Source organism: Caretta caretta, chromosome 7 (assembly GCF_965140235.1).
Source record: "Caretta caretta isolate rCarCar2 chromosome 7, rCarCar1.hap1, whole genome shotgun sequence".
Classification (NCBI taxonomy): Eukaryota; Metazoa; Chordata; order Testudines; family Cheloniidae; genus Caretta; species Caretta caretta.
This window is the reverse complement of record NC_134212.1, coordinates 54079321-54094113: the sequence shown is the minus strand read 5'-3', so window position 1 is coordinate 54094113 and position 14793 is coordinate 54079321.

Here is a 14793-nt window from a genome sequence, read left to right as displayed (position 1 = left end):
TGCTGGTCACCAAGTTCTTTGTTATTTTTAAAGACAGCACAGCACCCAGGGATTGTGTGCTCTGGGCTTCTGTAAATAAAAATTAAATAGCTACACATCACACTAGGATCTGCTAGTCTATTATTTAACTGGTGTATAGGGCAGAGTGCTTCTCAGAACTAGTAAACTATACACATGCCAATAACAACAGTTAGCCCAAATATGTGTATTTTCATCAATCGAACTCAAGGCATCTCACAGGGCTGGGTAAACATACTTAGCCCCATTTTATAGTTGAGGAAGTTGAAGCAGAGAAAGGTGAAGAAACTTACCCAAGGTCATGCAATGAGCCAGTGACAAAGCTGGGACAAGAAGACAGGTTTCTTCACGACTAATCCTATGCTTTATCTACTGGATCACAGTGCCTCCACATGGCAACAGGTACTGGTCATATACTTCTGCCAGTGGAGCTTGGTCCTCAACTACAACAATCCTCCTATGCTCGTCCTGAGACCCCGCTCTGCCGTGCAACTGCACATTAGTTACAAGCTGCCACATCCCCTGCTCTTCTGTTTCTGTACCACTTCACAGATTGCACCCCTAAAGTCAGAACTGCAGTTCCTTCGGCCTTTCCAGTGTTTGAGCCCTCTAAGCAAAGACTGCCAAATGGACTAACTAGTACCTCTTTGTTGTTTCCTAATGTTGACAAATATCCACCAGGGATTGCAAAGAGTTCACTAAATGCATTTCTGTTGGTGTTTTAAATATGATCTGAACTCAAGTCTCCACTGCTGGCGTGATTTCAGTGAGTCTAACATGCAACTAATCTCATCCCCGCAAATCCCTCAATTATGTATAATTTGCTAACTTTTAAATCTGTGTTAATCAAAATAATAAAGAATGTCAGTTTCTTCTGATCTGAAGGGCACAAACCTCAGCATTCACTGTTGTTATTAATTCCTTTTTATTTATTTGTGGTACAGTAGCATTTGGGGGCTGTCATAAATATAAAGGGAAGGGTAACCACCTTTCTGGCCAGAGGAAAAACTCTTTCACCTGTAAAGGGTTAAGAAGCTAAGATAACCTTACTGGCACCTGACCAAAATGACCAACGAGGAGACAAGATACTTTCAAATCTGGATGGGGGGCGGGGAACAAAGGGTTCGTCTGTCTGTGTGACGCTTTTGCCGGGAACAGATCAGGAATGCAGCCTTACAACTGTTAATTAGTAAGTAATCTAGCTAGAAATGCGTTAGATTTCCTTTTGTTTAATGGCTGGTAAAATAAGCTGTGCTGGATGGAATCCATATTCCTGTTTTTGTGTCTTTTTGTAATTTAAGGTTTTGCCTAGAGGGATTCTCTATGTTTTGAATCTGATTACCCTGTAAGGTATTTACCATCCTGATTTTATAGAGGTGATTCTTTTACCTTTTCTTTAATTAAAATTCTTCTTTTAAGAACCTGATTGATTTTTCATTGTTCTTAAGATCCAAGGGTTTGGGTCTGTGTTCACCTGTACAAATTGGTGAGGATTCTTATCAAGCCTTCCCCAGGAAAGGGAGTGTAGGGTTTGGGGGGATATTTTGTGGGAAGACGTCTCCCAGTGGGCTCTTTCCCTGGTCTTTGTGTAAGACACTTGGTGGTGGCAGCGTACGGTTCAAGGACAAGGCAAAGTTTGTACCTTGTACCTTGGGGAAGTTTTTAACCTAAGCTGGTAAGAATAAGCTTAGGGGGTCTTTCATGCAGGTCCCCACATCTGTACCCTAGAGTTCAGAGTGGGGAAGGAACCTTGACAAGGGCCCCATTGTGTTAAGTGTTTTACGAACCTATGGTGAAAGAGACTCTGGTGTGGCGCCAACCTGTGGACACTGCATGGATCTAACAGGAAGTAGGCTAGAGAGAGAATGAAAAGAGAGAATTCAGGGATTATCTGAATAAGACACTGAAGCCAGTTTCACCTCTTATGTTGCTGATGTAACATTCGAACAAAAGCATTTTACTGTCACCTGAAATTCCCTGCCTCCTGCAGAATACAACTCAGTCCGTAACCCAAAGAGTTTACCACATAAATAGACAAGAGAGGAAAAAGGATGTGAGGGGAAACAAGTGAGAGGGGCAGCAGGTTTGTATAATTTTTGGTGGTGCCCAGGATGGGTCCAAGTCCTGACTCCCCCCTCCTTGCAAGCTGATAAATATTTTGTAAAATAATCTAAAAATGGACTGTAAACAGTAAGCGTTTAACAGTTTCCCTATATTGCACCATGTGGGGGGATGAGGGCTCTGGCATGGGGATGAGGGGTTTGAGGTGTGGGAGGGGGCTCAGGGCTAGGGCAGAGGGTTGGGGTGTGTGGGGGTGAGGGCTCTAGCTGGGGCTGGGGATGAGGGGTTTGGGGTGTGAGAGGGGCTCAAGGCTAGGGCAGAGGGTTGGGGTGTGGCGGTGAGGGCTGCGGGGTTCACATTGCAGGAGGGGGCTCAGCGCTGGGGCTGAGGATTGGGGTGCAGTCAGGCTAGCCTGGGGTTGGGGCCAGAGAGGAGGACTCCAAGTCCCCACAGCCCCCTCCCCCACAGCAGCACACTCACCCGGCACCATCACTGCATGTGCTCCTAGGGGTCAGGCCCCTCTCAGGTCCAGGAAGCCCCCTCACCTCCCCTGTGGCGGGTGCCGGGGGTGGGGGAGGAAAGCTGCCATCCTTTGTGCACCTCCTCCCTCTTCAGACAGCAGCTGCGCTGCCACCTCAGCCTGCTGCTGGCACCGCTCCCTTTTGTAGCCGGCAGCGGCCGGCGAGGGAGCACAGCGCAGAGTGGCAGGGCAGCCACCTGCAGCGCAGGGCGCAGGCAGGGACGCTCCAGGAGAGGCACATGGGCGCGGCTGACGGGGCTGGGGGACACTCTGGGGAGGCATGTGGAGTGGCAACCGGGGCCGGGGGAGAGACCCAGCCCCGAACATTGGTGGAGCCAGGCCCCTGGGCCCTAAATTTGCTGGAGCACAGGCACCACGGGCCCCATATAACTCGCCGCCCCTGACAGGTGAAATGATCTGCCCACAGTTACACAGCAGGTCAGTGACAAAGCCAGTATTAGAAGACAGGTATGCTGACTCCCAGTCCAGTGCTTACCCACTCGACTATGCTGCCTCCAAACCTACTCACTTTACTGCTCCCTGTTGTTGTACCAGTGCCACTCAGACAGGAAAAGAGCTGGACACCGAGTGAAACGAGTGAAGACATTGTAGATGAATTTCATGAACTGCCTCCTGCTCAGCGTGTGTTTGTGCTCTGACACGCCACTCGCAGGTCAGGGATTCCACCATTATATCCTTGCTCGCCTTGTTGGCGTGGGCCTTGGATGTACAATTCTCACCCCTTGATGTCCTCCTCAGTCATTTCCTCCTTCTTATAAACAATGCTTAAAAATCTTTTCATAGGGCCTAACTCAGCACCCACTGAAGTCCATGGAAAGATTCCCAGTGACTTCACTGGGTGCTGGATCAGGTGCATGGTTATTGGTACCCATTAATTTCCTCTTCCTCTTCCCCTTTTCCCTGTATGGAATCCCCCTCACCCATGTATTTGGCTTCTGTTCTCTTTGTAGTCTTATGATGATGAGTTTCACAACACTGGTTTAAAAAGAAATTGTAAAATTATTGTATAGCATTTTGCACACCTTGGCAGAAGGGAAGGGGCCCTTTATAAATAGAAATAAACATCATCATTATAGTGGTCATTGTGAATGAGAAAGCACTACAGAAAAGACTGCACAACATTTATAATTATAACCCTTAAATTCACGTTAATAAATATCTGAAACATACACCTTCCAGGCTAAAATGTAGAGCTCATCAGGAAATGTGTTTATTCCTGTTAAAAAATGTCAACAAAATTAAAACTTTTGTTTTTATTGACATTTTTCTCCATAATTTTTGGGGTTGTCAAAAAAAATCCCAAATTAAAAATTTTCAGTTTCTGGGGATTTAGTTTATTTCATGAAACCCACTACTCCCTCCTTGCCCCCAAAATGAAAAATTTGTCAAAAAAGGACATTTCGCATGAGAATTTCTATTATGATAAAAAAGCCATTTTTCATTGGAAAACAGTTTCCATTTAAAATTTTTAACTAGTTCTACTGAAATATTCCATGTTTGGTCTTTAACTGGAAGTGATTTTTGTTTGTTTGTTTGTTTGTTTTTTTGGGGGCAGGAGAGGGGAGGAGGGTTGGATTTTTTGTTTGTTTGTTTATGTTTGGTGGTTGTTTTTTGGAAATTAAGCCAAAACCCTTCAGCTGCTTTGGTGTTTTGTGAAAGTACAAGTTAAAAAACGAAAAAACACTTCTCCAAATGTAAAAAAAAAAAAAATTCTAATCACACTTTAGGGAACAAGGAAAATGGCAGAAGCTTGAAACTTTAAAGTTGGCATGGACATAGCTTCGGTTAAAGAATAGTGACTATGCTTCTTTTGAAAAAAATTGGGTTTTGTGGTACAAAGACAGAACAAATATCCTGCACAATTAGGGCTGTAGTTAAATGAACACTGGTTAGTTCAGGAACTTCCATGCTCCACCGATGAAGCTGATGGAGATTATTAGAAGATTCCCCAAGCCAATGAGGAATTTGTGTAGCTGTGTAGCAAGGAGTTTACCAGCTTGGCAAGATGCTCGGTCTATCTGGATTTTATATCATGCCCATTGCTATGGGTTCTCAATATCTCTGGATTTTTTCTTTCCCTTGTTTTTTTCCTTTTCAATCTTTTTTCTCTAACTTTTAATTTTTTCTTTAAAAATCCCCAAAAAATTAAATGCAGAAAAAAGTTGCATTATTGCAAATTTAAGGCTGTCCACTTAAAAACATGAAAAGGCAAAATTTAAGTTCCAAGATCAGTGTGAATTCAGTCATATTTTACATGTACCGTTTCCTACTCCTGTTTCTCTTATTCAAGGTATAGCTTAGTACATTTCCATGAATGTTGGCAGGGGTGCTGGATCTAGGGGTTCTTGGGGTGCAGCAGCACTCCTTGGCTTGAAGTGGTTTCCACCATATACAGGGTTTACAGTTTGGTACAGTGGCTTTCAGCACCCCCACTATACAAATTGTTCTAACGCTACTGAATGTTGGAAAATGTGTGGCACATGATGTGAGTTAATGCTGCTGTTGGAATCAACTTTTGCATTTCCTATCTTTGTCAGTTTCTCTGCGCAGCTTCAGTATAAAAGCAGCACAGTTCTGTATATTTGAGAATACAGCCCTTAACTTAATTAGGTCTCTGTCCCCAGTTGTTGCTATTTATTATTTGTATTTTGGTAGCATCCAGAAGCCCCAGCTCTGATTGGGGCTACATTGTGTTAAAATGCTCTTGAAATACACAGTCAGAGACAGTCTATACTGAGAAATGGGATTAAAACGCAGGAATGTTGCTGAAAACCAGACATTGCCATTAAGCTGAACTCCTCCCCCACCAAAAAGACATATGCTCTTTATTGCCTCTTCATTTCTAAAAAGAGTATATAGGGTGCTACTGTATAGAAGAACATGGACAGATTAGCTAAACTAGTTTGTGAGCTAAAATTCATGACACTCTCTGGCTAAATATGTCAGGAGCAGCAGAAACGAAATAGCTTGGGACTTGGATGACATGATCTATTTTTAACCAGTCAGCATTCCACAGTGTGCAGGCCTCCCAAATGGGCAGAAATTGCAATCAATTCTGCAAGAGAATGAACTCTTTCCTGGAGACTGCAAGGAGTGTAAATCCACAGGGACATAAAGGAAAATGAAGAACCAGCAAAGTGATCTTCCCTTCCATCCCCTCACCCCAAAAAACATTTAAGTTCCTTAGAGCACGGAAAACAGCAGACAAAATAAGAGAAACTTGCTCACAAAAGAGAATACAAGTGTTGCAGGGAGAACACAGTACACTCTGCTGGGCTCTTTGCTGCCTTCCTAGTATATGAGAACTGCAGAATGTCGAGTGATTAGATCCCAGGGCTGGGTTTTGTTCCAAACTCTGCCATGGGTACACTGTATGAGCATAAGCAAGTCACTTCATATCTCTAAACGAGTGGTTCTCAAACTTTTGTAGTGGTGACCCCTTTTACACAGCAAACCTCTGATTGCGACCCCCCATATAAATTTAAAAAACTTTTTAAAAAATATTTAACACTATTATAAATGCTGGAGATGAAGCGGGGTTTGGGGTGGAGGCTGACAGCTCGCAACCCCCCAGGTCATAACTTCGTGACCCCCTGAGGGGTCCCGACTCCCAGTTTGAGAACCCCGCCCCTACACCTCAGTTATCTTATCTATAACATGGGGATAATGATTTGTAAAGTGCTTGAAATATTCAGAAGCATTAAGCACAAAGTATTATTAATATTACTACAATACCTATTTACAGGCTAGGAAAACCTTTTGTTTCAAGTTGGGTAAATCAACGCATAGTATCCCTTTTCTTCTGCCAATACACTTTCTATTTCAGACTCTGGTGATCTGGATCTGCATGTTTCCACGTCTAGTCTGAATCATAGCTCACCTTACCTGATCACTCTCGTTACAGTGTGTATGGTAACACCCATTGTTTCATGTTCTCTGTGTATATAAAATCTCCCCACTGTATTTTATACTGCATGCATCCGATGAAGTGAGCTGTAGCTCACGAAAACTGATGCTCAGATAAATTGGTTAGTCTCTAAGGTGCCAGAAGTACTCCTTTTCTTTTTGCACAACTATGAACTATTCTGTTTATCCAGCTTTCAGTTTAGTCATTAATCTAATTCATTTTAAAACTTAGAAAATTCAGTAAGTCAAACTATGCCTTACCTTACACCCTGTACAAGCCTGTTGATTTTAGTGGGGTGTTAATCAGGGCAGAATTTGACCCAATATGCTCAGATTATTATAGGGGACTATAGTGGGGTGGCTGCCTCACTCCAGTAGGCAGGGGTTAAAAGTAGCCCAGGAGGAGGGCTGCAGCTGGGAAAAGCAGTGAGAACACCTCAGTGAGTAGCTGATCACAGGTGTCTCAATCTTAACTAGGGCCTAGCTGGCCCTTGGAAGAGGGCTGGGGGCCAAGAGTTGGAGTTAGCTCTGGTCTACACTAGGAGTTGAGGTCGAATTTAGCAGCGTTAAATCGATTTAACCCTGCACCCATCCACACGAAGAAGCCCTTTTTTGACTTAAAGGGCTCTTAAAATCAATTTCTTTACTCCACACTCGACAAGGGGATCAGCGCTGAAATTGGCCTTGCCGGGTCGAATTTGGGATACTGTGGATGCAATTCGACGGTATTGGCCTCCGGGAGCTACCCCAGAGTGCTCCATTGTGACCGCTCTGGACAGCACTCTCAACTCAGATGCACTGGCCAGGTAGACAGAAAAAGGCCCGCGAACTTTTGAATCTCATTTCCTGTTTGGCCAGCGTGGCAAGCTGCAGGTGACCATGCAGAGCTCATCAGCAGAGGTGACCATGCAGAGCTCATCAGCAGAGGTGACCATGATGGAGTCCCAGAATCGCAAAAGAGCTCCAGCATGGACCGAACGGGAAGTATGGGATCTGATCGCTGTATGGGGAGAGGAATCCGTGCTATCAGAACTCCGTTCCAGTTTTCGAAATGCCAAAACCTTTGTCAAAATCTCCTGGGGCATGAAGGACCGAGGCCATAACAGGGACTCGAAGCAGTGCCGCATGAAACTTAAGAAGCTGAGGCAAGTCTACCAGAAAACCAGAGAGACAAATGGCCGCTTTAAGTCAGAGCCCCAAACATGCCATTTCTATGATGAGCTGCATGCCATTTTAGGGGGTTCAGCCACCACTACCCCAACCGTGTGCTTTGACTCCATCAATGGAGAGGGAGGCAACATGGAAGCAGGTTTTGGGGATGAGGAAGATGATGATGATGAGGTTGGAGATAGCTCACAGCAAGCAAGCAGAGAAACCGGTTTTCCCAAGAGCCAGGAACTGTTTCTCACCCTGGACCTGGAGCCAGTACCCCCCGAACCCACCCAAGGATGCCTCCCGGACCCGCCAGGCGGAGAAGGGCTCTCTGGTGAGTGTACCTTTTTAAATAGTATACATGGTTTAAAAGCAAGCGTGTTTAATGATTAATTTGCCCTGGCATTCACGGCCAGTACAGCTACTGGAAAAGTCTGTTAACGTGTCTGGGGATGGAGCGGAAATCCTCCAGGGACATCTCCATAAAGCTCTTCTGGATGTGCTCCCAAAGCCTTTGCAAAAGGTTTCTGGGGAGGGCAGCATTATTCCGTCCACCATGGTAGGACACTTTACCACTCCAGGCCAGTAGTACGTACTCGGGAATCATTGCAGAACAAAGCATTGCAGTGTATGTTTGCTGGCATTCAAACAACATCCGTTCTTTATCTCTCTGTGTTATCCTCAGGAGAGTGATATCATTCATGGTCACCTGGTTGAAATGGGGTGCTTTTCTTAAGGGGACATTCAGAGGTGCCCATTCCTGCTGGACTGTTTGCCTGTGGCTGAACAGAAATGTTCTCTGCTGTTAGCCACGCGGTGGGGTGGAGGCAAAATGCGACCTTGTAACAAAAGCACATGTGCTATGTATGTAATGTTAACAGCAAGGTTTACCATGAAAGAGTGGACCCATTGTCCTATAAAATGTGTCTTTTTAAATATCACTGTCCCTTTTTTTTCCCTCCACCAGCTGCATGTGTTTCAAGGATCACAGGATCTTCTCCTTCCCAGAGGCTAGCAAAGATTAGAAGGCAAAAAAAACCGCACTCGTGATGAAATGTTCTCTGAGCTCATGCTGTCCTCCCACACTGACAGAGCACAGACGAATGCATGGAGGCAGACAATGTCAGAGTGCAGGAAAGCACAAAATGAACGCGAGGAGAGGGGGCGGGCTGAAGAGAGTAAGTGGCGGCAGCGTGAGGAGAGGAGGCAGGATTCAATGCTGAGGCTGCTGGAGGATCAAACTAATATGCTCCAGCGTATGGTTGAGCTGCAGAAAAGGCAGCAGGAGCACAGACTGCCGCTACAGCCCCTGTGCAACCAACTGCCTTCCTCCCCAAGTTCCATAGCCTCCTCACCCAGACACCCAAGAACGCGGTGGGGGGGCCTCCGGCCACCCAGCCACTCCACCCCAGAGGATTGCCCAAGCAACAGAAGGCTGGCATTCAGTAAGTTTTAAAGTGCTGTGTGGCCTTGTCCTTCCCTCCTCCACCACCCCACCCAGTGCTTCCCTCCTCCATCACCCCTCCCGGGCTCCCTGGGCAGTTATCCCCCTATTTGTGTGATGAATTAATAAAGAATGCATTAATGTGAAGCAACAATGACTTTATTGCCTCTGCAAGCAATGATCAAAAGGGGGAGGGGAGGGAGATTAGCTTACAGGGAAGCAGAGTGAAACAAGGGGGGGGTTCATCAAGGAGAAACAAACAGAACTTTCACACTGTAGCCTGGCCAGTCATGAAACTGGTTTTCAAAGATTCTCTGATGCGCACCGCACCCTCCTGTGCTCTAACCACCCTGGTGTCTCGCTGCGCATAACCAGCAGCCAGGCAATTTGCCTCAACCTCCCACCACACTGCAGTCTTAGGGGAGCTTCCTATCACAGTGATTGTTTATAGAGGGTTTAAGAGGATTTTGTAAGATCTGATTACAGTGATCCCCCCAAATATATTGGCATGCCCTAATCGAAAGACTGGGAACTGAGTTATCTGGTGTTAAATAGGTTTCTAGCAGTTAGAGATGGAAAAGACCTATCAGATTATTAAGTCCATCTTCTTGTAAGGGCCGCATGTAGTCCCCTGACAGAGGATGTATCAGATATTAAACTGATACTGCCCTGGAAAATAGCCAAAGGCTGCAAATTAGTGATGGGCTGACCAAAGATAAAAGGTCTGGAGTGGATTTTGTGACTATCAAAATCTGTCACTCAGGACTTTTTTTTTTTTTTTTTTTGTATTTTTGGTTGTCAGTGATGTTTGCCAAAATATGATTATTTCACAGGTTCCAGCCATTTACAAAACTTGTTTCTCTCATTTAAGGTGACAAAGATTCCAAACTACTGAAAATAACTAGGTTGAGCTTGAGGCAAGAAAGCAGTAGCTCCTTTTTAAATTTAAAAGAAAGAAAATAAAGTCAGAACCCAGAATAACTGGTATCACAGATCTCAGCAATACTTTTCACAGGTGCCTTCTTTGAGATCTGTGTTGGTAGCATTGGATAGTTCTCTGGGCGAGTTACAGCATTTAGCTTACAGTAGTCCAGGCAAAAGCAGATTTCCCCATCTGGTTTGGGAACCAGAACCATTGGAGAGGCCCAAGGACTTGCAGATTACACCCATCTGTAACCTGTCCTTGATCTCCATTTCTATTGCAGGTTTGGCTTGAGGAGTCATCTGGTAGGGTTGGGCTCTAACTGGGCAAGCGTCACCTGTGTCAATGTAGTAGTACGCCCATTCTGTCCGTCCTGGGGTGGCTGAAAACATTGGCGCGAAGCTGGTGCACAGCTCCTGGATTTGCTGTCATTGCTTATGCCCAAGGGTTATGGAAAGGCTCACCTCTTCTATGCCACCGTTGCTTTCCCCTTCATAGTAGACTCCTTCAGGCCACTCAGTGTCATCTCTCTCCTGGGCTGTAAACTGGAGAACCTTGATTTCTTGGGAATAAAAGGGCTTTAGAGAATTAACATGGTATACTTTAGGTTTTAGGGTAAAGTCTGGGAATGCTATGAGGTAATTAACAGCTCCCAGGCACTCTCGGACCATAAATGGCCCCTCCCACGATGCTTCCATCTTATTGGCCTGGAAAGCTTTCAGGACCATGACTTGGTCACCTACTCTGAAGGAACGCACTCTGGCACGTTTATCATATCAGGCCTTTTGCTCTTGTTGAGCATCCTGTAGGTTTTGTCGAGCAAGGGCTAGAGAGTCTTTGAGAATGTTTTGCAGGTTGGTTACAAAGTCCAAAATGTTAGTTCCTGGAGAAGATGTAACCCCCTCCCATTGCTGCTTCACCAACTGTAATGGGCCCCTTAACTTCATGGCCATAAACGAGTTCAAAGGGTGAAAACCCCAAACTGGGATGTGGTACAGCCCTATAGGCAAAGAGCAACTAATGCAACACTCGGTCCCAATCATTGGAGTGCTTATTCACAAATTTACGTATCATGGCCCCCAAAGTTCCATTAAACTTCTCCACCAGGCCATTTGTTTGATGGTAGTAAGGGGTGACAACCAAGTGGTTTACCCCATAAGCTTTCCAAAGACGTTTCATGGTCCCTGCCAGAAAGTTAGTTCCCGAATCTGTAAGGATGTCAGAGGGCCAACCTACCCTGGCAACAATGTCTGACAGTGCCTGGCTCATGCTTTTAGCCCTGGTGTTGCTTAAAGCTACTGCTTCTGGCCATCGAGTGGCAAAGTCCATGGAAGCCAGCATGTACTGCTTTCCTCTGGGTGTCTTCTTCGGAAAAGGACCCAGAATATCCACAGCTACATGCTGAAATGGAACCTCAATGATGGGGAGTGGCTGGAGAGAGGCTTTGACCTGGTCTTGGAGTTTTCCCACTTTTTGGGACACCTCACAAGACTGGACATAGGTAGAAACATCCTTGCCAATCCCCTCACAGTGGAATGACTTTCCCAAACTGTCTTTGGTCCTATTCACCCCAGGATGGCCACGAGAGTGATCGAGAGCTAAGCTCAAGAGCTTTTCCCGAAACTTAGTTGGAACTACCAACTGTCTCTGAGGATGCCAATTCTCATGCCCACCAGAAAGGGTCTCCTTGTATAAGAGTCCTCCTTCTACAACAAACCTTGACCTATTAGAAGAGCTGAGAGGCGGTGGGTCACTCTATGCTGCTATCCAAGCTCCCTTGAGGCTTTCATCTGCTTCCTGCTCTGCCTGGAACTGTTTCCTTGATGCTGGAGACATTAGTTCCTCAATGGGTTGAGCTTGGTCCCACTGGAAGTGATGGAGGTGATGGGGGGTGTCTCCGTCAACTGTGAACCGCTCTCTGCTGGTGCACTAGGTTGTATTTCAGGCTCCGGTTGAGCTTCTTGTGCCGGTTTAGCTACTGGTGCAGGCTCTGTGGCACCCTTTGATGCTGGCTCCCCTGACTCTCGTGGGGTTGCAAGCATGGGCTCTGGTGCTGACTGCTCCGCCAGTTTGGATCCTTAAGCTGGTTCTGGCTGGGTCCCAGGAACTGGATCTACAACTGCTGCAATAGACTCTGGTCTGGAGTCTGGTTCCACCACCTCTGGCTGGGTCCCCAGGCCTGTGGTATCAGGGGACACAGACTGGGTCCTTGTAGGAGGCTCAGGAATGGAGTTAAGTGCGGAGGCCTGTTTAGCCTGTCTCCGGGTGACCATCCTTACCCTTTTTGTTAGCCTTACATGGTTGGCTACGTCTTCTCCTAGCAGCATGGGAATGGGATAATAGTCATAGACTGCAGAGGTCCATATTCCTGACCATCCCTTGTACTGGATAGGCAACTTGGCTGTAGGCAAGTTAAGAGTTGGCCTTAAAGGGTTGCACTGTCACTTGGGCCCCTGGGTTGATGAATTTGGGGTCCACGAGGGATTGGTGGATAGCTGACACCAGTGCTCCAATGTCTCTCCATGCAGTAATCTTCCTCCCACCCACACTCACAGTTTCCCTTCGCTCTGTGGGTATTTGTGAGAAATGTGGGCCTGAAGGATCTCGGTGGGATCCCTGGGTGAGGAGTTGCAGTTGGGTGGTGCTCTTGGGGCTGTTGGCCTTCATATGCCCAAGCTCATTACATTTAAAGCATCACCCTGCTGGCTGTGGGCTGGGGCGAGGTGGGTGGTTGGAGAGTAGGGTGGTGGGACAAGAGGACATTTGGGGTCTCCTTGGCTGTTTGGAGGGCTCCTCCATGAGAGGTGGGGCCTTGGGCTGACTCTGATGGTGGGGTGTTGTCTCAGGTTGCCCCTTCTGGTATCCGCTCCAACTGCTACTAGCTTTCTTTTTCTCTGCCACCTCCACCCATTCGGCTCTGATCTCCCCCACCTCAATTACAGTTTTGGGCTTCCCATCTAATATGTACCTTTCTATTTCCTCAGGAACATCCTCTAAGACCTGCTCCATTTGTATGAGGGGAGACAGATCTTCCAGAGACTCAACACTTGCTCCTGATGTCCAGGCATCCCAATTTTTTACAATGTGGTAGGCGTGTTGGGAAAATGCCACATCTGGTTTCCACCTTAGAGCTCTTAACCGCCGACGAGCATGCTCGAGTGTTAGCCCCATCCTAATTCTGGCCTTCTTTTTTAAAAAGTTTGTACTAGTTAATGGGTTCTTTAGGCATTTCAGCTGCCATCACTGCTAAGGGTCCACTGAGTTGTGGCCTCAGCTCCACCATATACTGGTCTGTAGGGATGTTGTATCCAAGGCAGGCCCTTTCAAAAATTTTCTAAGAAGGCCTCTGTATCATCACCTGCCTTGTATGTGAGGAATTTCTTGAAATGGGGAGTAGTATCTGGAGGAAGACTGTTAGAGCTACCTGGCTGAGCAAGCTTAGCCCTTTCCAGCTCTAAGCGCTTCAGCTCTGTCTCTGCTTCTAAGCACTCTGCCGCCATTTCCCCCTCCAAGCGCTTTGTCTCTCTCCTCTCCTCCACCTCCAAGCGCTTCTCCTCCGCTTCTGCCTCCAAGCGCTTCATCTGTAGGAAGAAATTTCTGTCTTCCGCAGTTAGAACTTGGTCTGGGTTAAGGGCATCCTTCCATCTTGGCACCTGGATCTCAGGTTGGGGAGGGCTGACCATTCCCTCCGGGAAAATCTCCAGTCCCACATCCCCTCCCTGCATTTCTGTCATGGAGCTGGATGTCTGGGCTTGATCTGGGTCTGTCTTCTTTGTGGCATGCCGCTTTGGGAAGACTGGTTGCTCTAGGGTTTTGGTGCCCAACCGCAACCTCATGCACAGGGCTTTCCTACTCTAGCTTAGCTAGTTCGTTGCCACAAAGCCAGGGAAAAAAAATAATAAATTGCTTGTTGGACTCCCTGGCCTTGAAGGCTAAGTCCTCTGTGTGTCTGTTTCCGCCTAAAGGCAACAAAGAAAAGAAAGAGGGCGGAAAGAGAAAACAAAACCCTCCCTGGCTTTGCAGGCTGCCAAAAGGAAAAATGTGTCCTTTTAAAATCCTGAGGTCTGTGCCTCTGGTTCAAAATGATCCCACCGCTCTGCCACCACGTCAAGGTTAATTCCCCATTCTGGCACTTCTAGTGCAGAAGGTGGGGGCCCGCAAGGATTGTAAAAAGTAATACTGGCCAGTCCAGGCTTGTATCAAACTCCAAAGGTTACAGCTTTTCTCTGACTTTGGATTAGTAGATGCTGCCACCACTCAAGTGCAGAACCCCTTTGAGAGCCCAGGAAGGCACACTTGGGAATTCCTTCGTGTGTGGTACCCTCAAGCCCTTTCACCCCCCACCCCTCCAGGGAAGAGCTAAGAAAAAAAGAAAGAAAAGGAAATCAGCTGTTGCCACCAGCTAATTAAACAACGTGCACAAACCTCTAAAAACACAAATATCCAATTCTGTTCTTAAAAAAGGTAAATTTTATGAATAAAAGAAGAAAGAAAATACATCTGGGAATACATCTGGCTATTGCTAAATTTTTAAAAGAGCAACTACAAAGGATTAAACACCAAGAATAGTTTTCTTGAGGTCCAGCTTAAAGGTTACAAGCAAAACAAATGCACCAGGGTTAGCACAAAGGAATCCACAAACCATAACAAAATAAAAGGGAGAAACCTAATCACATCTTCCTAAACATTTCCTGATCTACTTACATATCTGGAGTTTTAAATGAGTAGTTTTGAGGTATGATACAGATG